At 38.8% G+C, this 13,239-nt stretch overlaps 2 non-coding genes across 2 annotated transcripts; both read right to left on the bottom strand.

Moving 5' to 3' along the window:
• Positions 1 to 9,529: 9,529 nt before the first annotated feature.
• trnay-gua (transfer RNA tyrosine (anticodon GUA)) lies at positions 9,530 to 9,616 on the bottom strand. The gene is given in 2 exon segments: positions 9,530 to 9,565; positions 9,580 to 9,616. It is a non-coding gene; the product is annotated as a tRNA-Tyr (tRNA).
• Positions 9,617 to 11,529: 1,913 nt separating this feature from the next.
• On the bottom strand, positions 11,530 to 11,616 carry trnay-gua (transfer RNA tyrosine (anticodon GUA)). Its single transcript is given in 2 exon segments — positions 11,530 to 11,565; positions 11,580 to 11,616. It is a non-coding gene; the product is annotated as a tRNA-Tyr (tRNA).
• Positions 11,617 to 13,239: the final 1,623 nt, after the last annotated feature.

The following is a 13,239-nucleotide window of genomic DNA, read 5'->3' as shown; positions in this document are numbered from 1 at the left end:
CTAACACTTGAGCAAATTCCCCTTCACGTAAACTTTTCTTTCCATGGGCAATCAAACAAAAGCTTATGGCTCAAGACTGAATAGGACAGTCTGCAAAATCCAGCAACAGTTTCAAATGTTTTCTTATGCTGACAACTCGAACATACTTGATCTGGAAAGATGCCAAAATCTATTTTGCTCACCTGTCATTTCAACCAAACATTCCACAATTTGGGAAATATCACATCTGGCATCTCTTGTCTCGGGATTTCTTTTTGTGATGAAACTTCCACTGCTATCACAATGCCTTTCCACAGCTTCAAGTACTTGCAACTGTGAAAATTTCCAGACCTTTTAATTGAAATAGGTTATACACATTCAGGTGCCATACTAGCTGCCACATTACCTTAGCTAGCATGGGATGGTTAGCTCCACTCTCGGCATGAGGAAAAATGTGCTCAGTGTCTTTTTGCTTATAGTTGATGCTAAGAAAAAGATTGCAAATTCGTGAGGTATGGACCATGCGAAATGTTAAAAAGTGGGGGAAAATAAACTTCCCTAATCAATATCACTTGAGACTTGGTGCAGTGACTATAACTGGTAAGAATATAGTCCAGAGACGGTCAAGAAGTACTTTCTTGCCGTTCCATTTTAGCACAAGTATTTAATGGAAGTGAAAGTGCACCTCAAGGCATGACTGCGCTGTGAGATCCTGCCTGAGCGCTCCATGGATTTCACAGTGGTACAGTCATTATTTTATGAGTACATACCATATTATTGTAAATTGAGCTACAACCATTGGTACAAGAAAGTACATGCTAGCTGAAAGGAACAACAAGCATTCAATGGGTTACACCAAGAGTTGAAATGAGATCACCAGAGACAAAGACCAGGTTCCTAACTATTACACCACAGAAACAAAAAAAAAATGCTTTTGCTCTTCTTGTATTGCTGTAATCACAACCACATGTGTATACTGTTACATCAAGCAAAACAACAAAAATATGTTGTGTGTCTTCTGTATCGCTGGATTCAGTGTCTGTAGTACTTGTAAATATATTATACAAATGTTTAAAATATCTTTTGTGTCTTCAATTTTGCCAGATTCAGTGTCAAGTCATCTTACAATCACAATCTGCAAACAACATATCGAACCTTTTTGGCTTGTGTTTCACTGGATTCAGAGTCCACAGTGCTTTCAATTCCATCATAGAACAAGTCCAAAAATGTTTTGTCTTCTATATTGCTAGATTCAGAGGGCATAGTGCTTTCTATATATCACATCTCCTGTCTTTTTTTTTGTAAGACATGAGTTCCTTTTATATAACTTTACCTTGTCCAGCGTCATCAGAACACAGATTGGCAAGGCATTGACCTAATTGTGGCAACAACTGCTTTGTCTCATGTTTGTAATCTGGTCAAGTGACAGACATTTTTGCAATTTACAATAAATTGTAGCAAGAAAACCCATATAATCTCAAAATGTCAGCCAGGTTTAGAAAGGTGCCACGTAGGCATGACCTCTGACAATATAAAATGAAAAGTGCTTACTAAGCATTACACTGTGGAAACTTCAAAGAAACCTTCTTCTATATAGCTGATTTCAGAGTCCACAATGCTTACCTTTACTCCATAGCCAACAATACCATATGTTTCAACTGGTGGCTTCAGAATCCAGACCTTTCCATCATTAAATTAACAGGTTTAGTTTTATTTTGTCTCAAAAACAAGGTAACAGGTACTTCAACAGGTTCCACTGAGAGTCGAACTCAGGATCCAGAGTGCTAACCATTGCCCCATTAAACCCTAAACGAACAACTGTTGTCCTGTATTGCTGGATTCAGAATCAAGTGCTTTTCCCATTAACTAATGGATGGAACAAAAATGAAGTGCGATGTCTTCGTATATTGATGGTGAATCATTTATCTTCCGTGAATTCTCTTTAGCTTAATGCCACCTATGATAGGATAATCAGCATTTAGTTTTCCAAAATCACAGGCATTTAAGAATTCCTCACAAAAGGTTAATCGAATCTGATCCATCAATACAGGTTGCAGCCATTAAAAAAACTTGCTACAAGAAAGTACCTTCTAGCTGAAAGGAACAACAGGCATTCAATAGGTTCCACCAAGAGTTGAACTGGGATCACCAGAGACAAAGACCAGATTGCTAACTATTACACCACAGAAACAAAAAAAAAATGCTTTTGATCTTCTTGTATTGCTGTAATCACAACCGCATGTGTATACTGTTACATCAAGCAAAACAACAAAAATATATTTTGTGTCTTCTGTATCACTGGATTCAGTGTCCGTAGTACTTGCAAATATATTATACAAATGTTTAAAATATCTTTTGTGTCTTCAATTTTTCCGGATTCAGTGTCAAGCCTGCTTACAATCACAAACTGCAAACAACAAATCGAGCCTTTTTGTCTGTGTTACAATGGATTCAGAGTCCACAGTGCTTTCATTTCCATCATAGAACAAGTCCAAAAATGTTTTGTTTTCTGTATTGCTAGATTCAGAGGGCAGAGTGCTTTCTATATATCACATCTCCTGTCTTTTTTTTGTAAGACATGAGTTCCTTTTATATAACTTTACCTTGTCCAGCGTCATCAGCACACAGATTGGCAAGGCATTGACCTAATTGGGGCAACAACTGCTTTGTCTCATGTTTGTAATCTGGTCAAGTGACAGATATTTTTGAGATTTCCAATAAGTTGTAGCAATAAAACCCATATAATCTCAAAATGTCAGCCAGGTTTAGAAAGGTGCCACGGAGGCATGACCTCTGACAATATAGAATGAAAAGTGCTTACTAAGCATTACACTGAGGAAACTTCAAAACAAACCTTCTTCTATATATCTGATTTCAGAGTCCACAATGCTTACCTTTACTCCATAACCAACAATACAATATGTTTGCACTGGTGACTTCAGAATCCAGAGTCAAACTCAGATCACTGGATTTAAAGTGCAAAGAGCTAACCATTACACCATGAAAACTTAAGTGAGCAATTCCACATAAATTTCATCTGAAATAAGCCTCTTCCTTTCCATGAGGTCCAAAAGTACTGGCGATCATATCATTCCTACAGTTGTACAAGCGTCAAACCCATGCGCTAGGCTATCTGCTAACATCACTGAAGCACTGTAAATACAAAACAATGCCACTGCAATGTCCAATAGAAATCAATATTAAATAGAAATGGGTGGTCTATTGCTCTATTCAGGAACACTTTTACATCAGTAATGTGCATTTTTAGTTAACCAAACGCTTGCGTAGTTTGGGTTTGCTTATGAAGGAACCGAACACGTGTTTTTACGCAAAAAATTGAACAAAGAACTTTACTAACACTCCGTATACCATTTACACATGTCCCACAGTTGTCTTGATGGTAATTGAATTTTCTATGAGAAAATCTGAAGTTATCTTATAGCAGAAGTTTTAAAAGGCCATTTAAAAGGACAGGTGCATCCTTGTGGAAGTTTACCTGAAAATCTTTTAAATATGTCCCTAAAAGGTTTATATTCCTTGGCTCACAGAATCAGATCATATTTATACAGAACACTGTTCAGTTAGTGCTAGTATTGAGGCACCATTGCATAACTAATAGTGATACAAAGTCAGAAACATGATGTGTTCAGGTGAATAACTATGACTGTGTTAGATGAATAATAGTGCAAATTAGAATCATATCCATCATGTGTTCAGATGGCCAGCAGTGTGCTGTACAATATACACTGTCAGATATTAATGTCTGCTCTGGATGTGTGTGAGAGAGTCTGTGAGAGGTGTGCATTTTTGTGTGTTGCATGACTATGAGTGGGAAAAGCATATAAAGGTAAAAACATTACCTCTGCAACAAGGATCTGCTCTATTTGAAGGAAAGGTTTAAGTTAGACACAGTCTCCACAGAGTAAGTTAAATCTGTCTGTGTTAAGACCAGTTGACATATCAGTAGTTTATCACTGATAAGTTTTGGCTGTGAGATAAATGAATAATATCATTGCAATGTAGAGACTGTTCCCTTGTGTTCAAATGTGTAAATATGCAAATGCATTGCAAACACATTTAATAATAAATAGCCTAGTCTATGTTAATGAGTTTGGGTTAGATACTGATGTCCTCTATAACTGTGGTTGTGATGGATGGATGAGAGCTGTCACAGTCACATGATACATGTGCAATACATTCATGCTGCATCATGTCCTCATACTTTGGATTTGATTAATTATACTTCTCTCCCTCTTATGTATTCCTCTTCAGTATCCACCACTACCAGTTCTGCTGTTAGCTCTTCTGGGGTAGGCACATTGTGTCAGGGGTCAAGTCAAAGAACCTCTGAATTCCTACAACCAGGGAGACCTCCATTTTTTCATATTGGCTGCTGTCGCAAACTTGCGCTATGCCTTGTTATAATGTGACAGAACTGAGGGTTAGAGCTCTACATGCAGTCTGCTTTGACTCATTTGAAATGAGTTGAGTGTTTGAATGTGGCCAAGAGTTCAGGTTCTAGAAAGTACAAAACAAAATATATACAATTCATGTTTGATAGGACCTTAATTAATAAACTCTGAACAATATAGACTCCTGGCTATAGACAAAGAACAGGTACAAATAGAGAGATGGAGAAAGTGTGTATGTCTGAGAGAGAGGGGATTCCTGCATTCAACCATTAACCATCATCATCATCCCCTATGACCATATCCATTTAAAGCATGCAGTCTAAATTTGACAAGAACTTGAAAGATGTGACACTTGGCAGGCACTGTTACACAGGGGAGACTCTCCAAGAATGTACCACCTCAGCCACACAGCCAATGTGAGTTCAGAGAAAAACAACTTCTGGGGTACATCTGTGCAAGACATGTATAATAGAAAATATAATTAAAAACAACCACACAGATGCATCCTCCCCATCAAATTATAGCAGGATAGATGTCTTGCAGTGCCAGGGAGTCCAGAACCTTTAGTCTGAAATGTGTTGGGATCTGATTATGCCTGCCACTGAGATACCACAAATTAAGGACTCCAGATTCCAAGACATAGAGTTGTGCAGTGTGAACGATACATCGATTTGAAAACTTCAAAAGTCACATAATGCGTGCATGGCACTAGCAAAGCAGCAGATCCCGAAAACATTTCCAATCGGAAATGATCAATCTCCACCATCCTTGAACATTCTTTCCTCCTAGAAACAAATTGTTACTCCCTGCTCCTGCACCCCTGTCCAGCAACAGCTAAGCGATAATTGTCATACTCCAACACTTTTCTAGTCACCTTTCTTGCAGACTGATCAAGACAAGGGCAAAGGTCACATATTTTTTACTTCCTCTTTTAAGCAAGCATTAAGCATTTTTCCTCACATTTTACAAATTTTGGAGATCGCTGAGAAAAGTATCAGATCAGAGGAAATTTTGCATTAGTGTAAGGATCTATTACATCAGGACATCTAACAATAACATAAAAATGGGAACATCTCATTTGTTTTTCAGTAAAGGAATGTAAAGGTTTGCGAAATATACTTAAAAAAGAAAAATCTGATGAGGAGCTCTCTCTGGCACAGACAGCAAAACCCAAGATTGAACCAGGGACCTTTAGATAGTCAGTAAGTTTTGTTTTATGATGCACAATGGTCCAGGAGGGACATTGTTTCATCTTTTGCTGTGCACTTGAATATATCTGAAATGACAATAAAAGTCTTTTGAACTTGAACTTGAACCAATGCTCTCCCAGTTTTATTATATCGTGGCAGCTTTCGTTTGGCTGGTTATGATTAAAACATTACTAATGAATGTAGGTCCATTTACAATAATATGGTATGTACTCAGAAAATGATATTAACGCTGTGAAATCCATGGAACGGTCGGGCAGGGCCTCATGGTGCAGTCATGCCTTGGAGTGCACTTTCACTTCCATTAAATAGTTCTACATAAATGGTATAAGAAGACAGTACTTCTTGATAATCTCTGAACTACATTCTTACCATTTATAGTCACTACACCAAGCCTGAAGTAATATTGGATAGAGATTATTTTCCCCCAATTTTTAACATCTTGCACCTCCAGATTTGGCGATCTGTTTCTTACCATCATGTATAAGCAAAAAGACACTGAGCACATTTTTCCTCATGCCGAGAGTGGAGCTAACCATCTTATGCTAGCTAAGGTACTGTGGCAGCTAGTACGGCGCCTGAATGCGTATAACCTATTTGGCTTAAAAGGTCTGGAAATTTTCACTGTTGCAAGTCCTCGAAGCTGTGGAAAGGTATTCTGATAGCATTGGCAATTTCATCACAAAAAGAAATCCCAAAAAAAGGGCTGCCAGATGTGACATTTCTCAAATTGTAGAATGTTTGGTTGAAATGACAGGGGAGCAGAATAGATTTCTGCATCTTTCCAGTGCAAGTATGTTTGAGTTGCCAGCATACAAAAACATTTGAAACTGTTGTGGGATTTTTCAGGCTGTCCTATTCAGTCTTGAGCCATAGGCGTTTGTTTGATTGCCCATGGAAAGAAAAGGGTACATTAAGCGCTTGCTTTGCGTGCAAGAGGTAGTGGGATTGATGCCCACATTCTTCAGTGTCTTTTTAGCAGAGTTGCATATTTGCTATAACAATATTGTCCACTACAGTTATTTGGCATTATGATTTCTTCTTCGAAGGTGTGATTTTCAAAAAATTTACTAAGCAAATGACTTATTTGCATGATCTGATTTGGTAGGACAAAGCCCATCCATGATCCAAAGGAAGCTGAGGTAGACCCCTTTCCATGAAAACACATGGAGTGTGTGAACCAGCATAGCAACACTTTTGAACCAAGCATACATGGAAGCTGACACATACCCTTCCCAGTCCAGGTGTTTGGCCAGCAGACAACTAATGAAATAAATTGTAAAATCCTTTGTTCAGAAGCCACTGTTCAATAGCCTCTCTGTGCAGCAAGGAGACATATTATAAGGCATTGCAAGTTCCACAAAAGTTTAAGTAGGATCACTGAATTAAAAGTCTATAGCGCAATTACACCTTTACATCTAACATTATGACATTATGTATTCTTCTTCGAATGTGTGATTTTTAAGAACTTTCCTAAGCAAATGATTTATTTGCATCATCTTTATTGGTAGAACAAAGCTAGCTAAGGTACTGTGACAGCTAGTATGGCACCTGAAAGCGTATAACATATTTGGCTTATAAGGTCTGGAATTACCTCAAGTGGTGGAGTGCTTGCTTAGCATCATTTCAGCAGAGTTGCATACTTAGTATAAGAATGTTGGCCACTGTCTTTAGAAAACAGCATTTTGGAAGGTTTTTTAGCATTAGGCTACCAAAAGATTACCAAATATCATTTCTACTCATATTACTGCCTTTAGTGGTTCATGTAGTTTCCAAATCAGCAACATAATGAAAATCCACCCATTTCTGTCCAAAAAAGACACTCAGCTACATGTGCAGTGCCTTGTTATATGAAGAATGGACTAGACCAACTTGCTCCATGTAGGCCTACTACTCTGTGCCAGCAGACCCCTGCAACTCAGAGTGCTGTTATTTGCAATCAACCCTGGCATAGTACTTCTCAAATGTTTCTGAGGAAGTCTAGATGGCTTGGTTGTAATCCAAACCTCCAGTAGCATACCAGTCACTGCCAGTATGTGCTCCATTTGCTTACATCATGGGTGCATGCTAATTAGGACATAGCAGCAATACCTTTAGCAATAGAGCCTATAAATCACTTGACAACAGATTTGGCATTTCCTAAAACAGCAACCTGCATACGTGGCTGAGGCTCTGAAGAAAGCAGAGAGCTCAGAGATTCTGCCTGAAGTTTGCCTCCCTTTGATTCTTCCTTCCCTCTCCCTAATACTATTCTTGAATTTTTCAACTTTGAGGGAGATGAGGGTAAAAAAGGAAAGTAAAATTCTGGAATGGAATGTTGCACTGGTCATTCAACTAAGATGTCAGAGCTTGGGAAATAAAACATCTACCTCCTCTGGGCATAATTGAGCAGTAGTTGCGGTTGCTTGACCTCGTGGTGCAATAGTAGCGTGTCTGACTCCCTATCAAAAAGTTGCTTGTTCAAATCAATTTGAGGTCACATGTTTCTTTCTGCTCACTAGGAAAGCTGTATGACCAGCAGTGGCAGCGTATAATTTGTCAATTTTATTGTTTACTTTGTTGAATAATGGAGCTTTACCTCAATTTATCTAAGAACAACTTATTCGTCACCATTAATTATGCAGCTGTGAGAAAAGGTCAGTGAAACCAAAACATATTAAAACACCTTTTCTTTTCCCAGCATTCACTCCTCAATCGATCTTGATTATTATGACTGATCTTTGACAGCAAAAAGTATCTGGAATCTGGCAAACATCAGCTTTATTTGCATCATGAATTGAAACTTGCATAGTGCATTTTTGGAGCCTGTGTCCACTAATGCATCTTCCACTACATTATGTCTTTGGGTCATTGACCTTTTATTTTATTGTTTGTTTTTTCATTTAGTTCATGCTGCATTTTGTACTTTGGATGAAAAGGTAGGCCTATTTGACCTGACTTGATGTGGAGGTGGAGAAATTGGACTTGGATAGCCATGTTGACACCAATGATTTACATTACCCGTCCATTTGTTACCTTTGGAGAAGTAGACTAATTGCAGTGCTCTGGCCCTCTTCCTTCTGGCATAGGGGCATGTATATGACAACCGCACTACTGCAGCCCAGGTTTGATTCCTCTTCTGCTTATGCGTTTATGATTACCACAAGCAGATTTAAAATGGAAAAAAAAAAGATCCTTGAATTTTGATTCAAACAACCGAGGGTCCCGCCCCATAATGTTGAGAAGGAATGAAAGGGAAAGTTGCCAGCAAATAAGTCCTGTGAAGAGCTTTCTAATAGTGAAGGAGACAAAAGGGGAATGCTTTAACATCTGTCAACTAAGTCCTTTAGCAGTGTGGTGTCATAGCATGCCAAGTTTCACTTTGCATCTAATGAATGCTTTTCTTCTCCTCTTAAAACTCTGTAGAGTTTTACAAATATATATGTGTTTAGAAATATATGTGTGTGAGCTTCTTTACAATGGAATACCATTCCCATTGTCTTGAAACTCTGGAGATATCATATCAAGAGCACCTAACCCCTTTAGTTCTGCCTGAAGTTTTTTCCCTATGTGTACAAAACAATACATTAACAGCTCTTTCCATGTGTTAGTGACACTAGCATTCCCACTTTTCTTGAGTGATCCCAGATGGTAAAAAAAAGAGTCTTGACTCTTGCAAACTTCATCTATTTTGTAGAACAAAAAGAAAGATGAATAACTCACTTGCTTCCTTTTATGCATACCAAGTCCAGTAAGCATCCAAATGTCATCAGTATAGTAGTAGTGCAGACACTGAAAAATGTTGGTGACAAGAAGGATCCATGGCTTGGTTCCCGATGGAATTGTGGCTAAGATTCCGTGCTTTCACCGCCATGCCCTGGGTTCGATTTCGGTCAGGGAAAGCCATTTTTGCACAGTTAAAACGGAAAATTTCGCTTGGTAAGAAAAACTTCCTTCGAGTCGGATTTGAACCGACGGCCTAAGGATGACAACTTTAACTTCTACAGTCCTCCGCTCTACCAACTGAGCTATCGAAGGTAACAGACTAGCAGCTCCATAGGTCCAAACACCAGTATGTTGGCTAGAAACACGGCCAGTTGTGCATATTTGAATTGTCAAATTCATTTGACTCAAAGAAGAAACATCGCATTGTACGAGTTGGAGATGTTCAGTTACCAAAATGTACCTCTTTTGAGGACATTTAGATGCATACTGCACTTTGTGTACATGAATGGAGAAAGGACATAAATGGTTAGAATAACATTCAGTGCTTTTGTAGAAAATTTTCTAAAATGTTGTCTTGTAGAGAGAGAAATGATTGGCTGAAATGCAGAAACATTAAATGTGCAATGTGCACATATGGAAAGAACATTACTTTCATGTGGAACACATTAAGATTTCGAACTGCATGTTGAAATATAAAACCCCTTAAAGGATTGATTTTTACTCACATGCTGCGATGGTTGTTTTCTCATGGCTTCTGAGTGAAGAGGCTGTGGTCAGGGTGGAGTGAGTCTTTGATAACCAAGATTGTTGTTGCTTTGGCTCTCAATTAAGCAATGCCGTCACACAGTGTCAGGTCTTTCTCAATCAAGTGCAGAGAATGATGTAGAGGGCAAGGACTTGAACATGCACGTGTTCTTGCCTGAATACAGACACTTGCCTGAAAAACAAGTGCTTCGAAGTTTTGTTCCAAAATTACTTCCCTGATGCATTAGCTAACAGGCGGCACACATAAACAAGTGCGCATGTTCATGTTTCGGACAAGCATTTCTACGGCACAGTCTGTAGTGTGTACAAAAAGAAATGAACAGAAAAGGTATGAGCAAGTACATCCTCCACTGACAAGCTTCTGTTATTTAAACGTAAATGGATTCTGTGACTAGAACAAGTCTCCTCATTCTCTCAGCCTTTATTGAAACTGCTCACCGCAATACAACAAGCACACAAGGTGTAATGAACTTGCAAAGAAAATGTTCTCAGTAAGTTGAAAAGGATAGGCTCAGAAGTGTTGATTTTATAAAGTAAGCATGACCTTAACATTTACTCCATGCCAAGAGAACTAGCTAGCTTAACCTGGGACAATGGCCAATGTAGATTGTCACAGATGGGATAAATGATAGAAATGTGAAAGATCAGTTACTTAACAGGGTCCTGATTCTTGACGTGATCAAGATGTATTCACTGAAAGTTCACAAGAACACTAATGGCAAAGTAACAATGCTTTTATGGGTACAGGGAATTTAACCCTATACCCTCCAATCAAAAGTCTGATGCTCTACCATCTGAGCTATCCAGGTTACAAACAAAGCATCCTAGCTATTCAGGAAGGATTCAGGACACGAAAACCAAGACTCAAGCTTTGATAAGGTATCTGTGTGCCAATCTTCTCAAGACACACAAAGGCCCACATGGACTGGTTTGGTCATCCTCCCCAATCCAGGACATTTTAACTGACATGACAGGTGAAGAGCTTTCTAATAGTGAAGGAGACAAAAGGGGAATGCTATAACATCTGTCAGCTAACCCCTTTAGTTCTGCCTGACGTTTTCTCCCTGTGTGTACGAAACATTACATTAACAGCTCTTTCCATGTGTTAGTGACACTAGAATTCCCACTTTTCTTGAGTGATCCCAGATGGTAAAAAAAAAAAGAGTCTTGACTCTTGCAAACTTCATCTATTTTGTAGAACAAAAAGAAAGATGAATAACTTGCTTTATGGCCTGCTTCCTTTTATGCATACCAAGTCCAGTATGCATCCGAATGTCATCAGTATAGTAGGAGTGCAGACACTGAAAAATGTTGGTGACAAGAAGGATCCATGGCTTGGTTCCCGATGGAATTGTGGCTAAGATTCCGTGCTTTCACCGCCATGCCCTGGGTTCGATTTCGGTCAGGGAAAGCCATTTTTGCACAGTTAAAACGGAAAATTTCACTTGGTAAGAAAAACTTCCTTCGAGTCGGATTTGAACCGACGGCCTAAGGATGAAAATTTTAACTTCTACTGTCCTCCGCTCTACCAACTGAGCTATCTAAGGTAACAGACTAGCAGTTCCATAGGTCCAAACACCAGTATGTTGGCTAGAAACACAGCCAGTTGTGCATATTTGAATTGTCAAATTCATTTGACTCAAAGAAGAAACATCGCATTGTACGAGTTGGAGATGTTCAGTTACCAAAATGTACCTCTTTTGAGGACATTTAGATGCATACTGCACTTTGTGTACATGAATGGAGAAAGGACATAAATGGTTAGAATAACATTCAGTGCTTTTGTAGAACATTTTCTAAAATGTTGTCATGTAGAGAGAGAAATGATTGGCTGAAATACAGAAACATTAAATGTGCAATGTGCACATATGGAAAGAACATTACTTTCATGTGGAACACATTGAGATTTCAAACTGCATGTTGAAATGTAAAACCCCTTAAAGGATTGATTTTTACTCACATGCTGCGATGGTTGTTTTCTCATGGCTTCTGAGTGAAGAGGCTGTGGTCAGGGTGGAGTGAGTCTTTGATAACCAAGATTGTTGTTGCTTTGGCTCTCAATTAAGCAATGCCGTCACACAGTGTCAGGTCTTTCTCAATCAAGTGCAGAGAATGATGTAGAGGGCAAGGACTTGAACATGCACATGTTCTTGCCTGAATACAGACACTTGCCTGAAAAACAAGTGCCTCGATGTTTTGTTCCAAAATGACTTCCCTGATGCATTAGCTAACAGGCGGCACACATAAACAAGTGCGCATGTTCATGTTTCGGACAAGCATTTCTACGGCACAGTCTGTAGTGTGTACAAAAGGAAATGAACAGAAAAGGTATGAGCAAGTACATCCTCCACTGACAAGCTTCTGTTATTTAAACGTAAATGGATTCTGTGACTAGAACAAGTCTGCTCATTCTCTCAGCCTTTATTGAAACTGCTCACCGCAATACAACAAGTACACAAGGTGTAATGAACTTGCAAAGAAAATGTTCTCAGTAAGTTGAAAAGGTTAGGCTCAGAAGTGTTGATTTTATAAAGTAAGCATGACCTTAACATTTACTCCATGCCAAGAGAACTAGCTAGCTTAACCTGGGACAATGGCCAATGTAGATTGTCACAGATGGGTTAAATGATAGAAATGTGAAAGATCAGTTACTTAACAGGGTCCTGATTCTTGACGTGATCAAGATGTATTCAATGAAAGTTCACAAGAACACTAATGGCAAAGTAACAATGCTTTTATGGGTACAGGAAATTTAACCCTATACCCTCCATTCAAAAGTCTGATGCTCTACCATCTGAGATATCCAGGTTACAAACAAAGCATCCTAGCTATTCAGGAAGGATTCAGGACACGGAAACCAAGACTCAAGCTTTGATAAGGTATCTGTGTGCCAATCTTCTCAAGACACACAAAGGCCCACATGGATTGGTTTGGTCATCCTCCCCAATCCAGGACATTTTAACTGACATGACAGGTGAAGAGCTTTCTAATAGTGAAGGAGACAAAAGGGGAATGCTATAACATCTGTCAGCTAACCCCTTTAGTTCTGCCTGACGTTTTCTCCCTGTGTGTACGAAACATTACATTAACAGCTCTTTCCATGTGTTAGTGACACTAGAATTCCCACTTTTCTTGAGTGATCCCAGATGGTAAAAAAAAGAGTCTTGACT

Source organism: Electrophorus electricus, chromosome 5, assembly GCF_041902795.1.
Source record: "Electrophorus electricus isolate QZ-2024a chromosome 5, ASM4190279v1, whole genome shotgun sequence".
Lineage (NCBI taxonomy): Eukaryota > Metazoa > Chordata > Actinopteri > Gymnotiformes > Gymnotidae > Electrophorus > Electrophorus electricus.
This window is presented reverse-complemented; position numbering and strand designations above follow the sequence as displayed.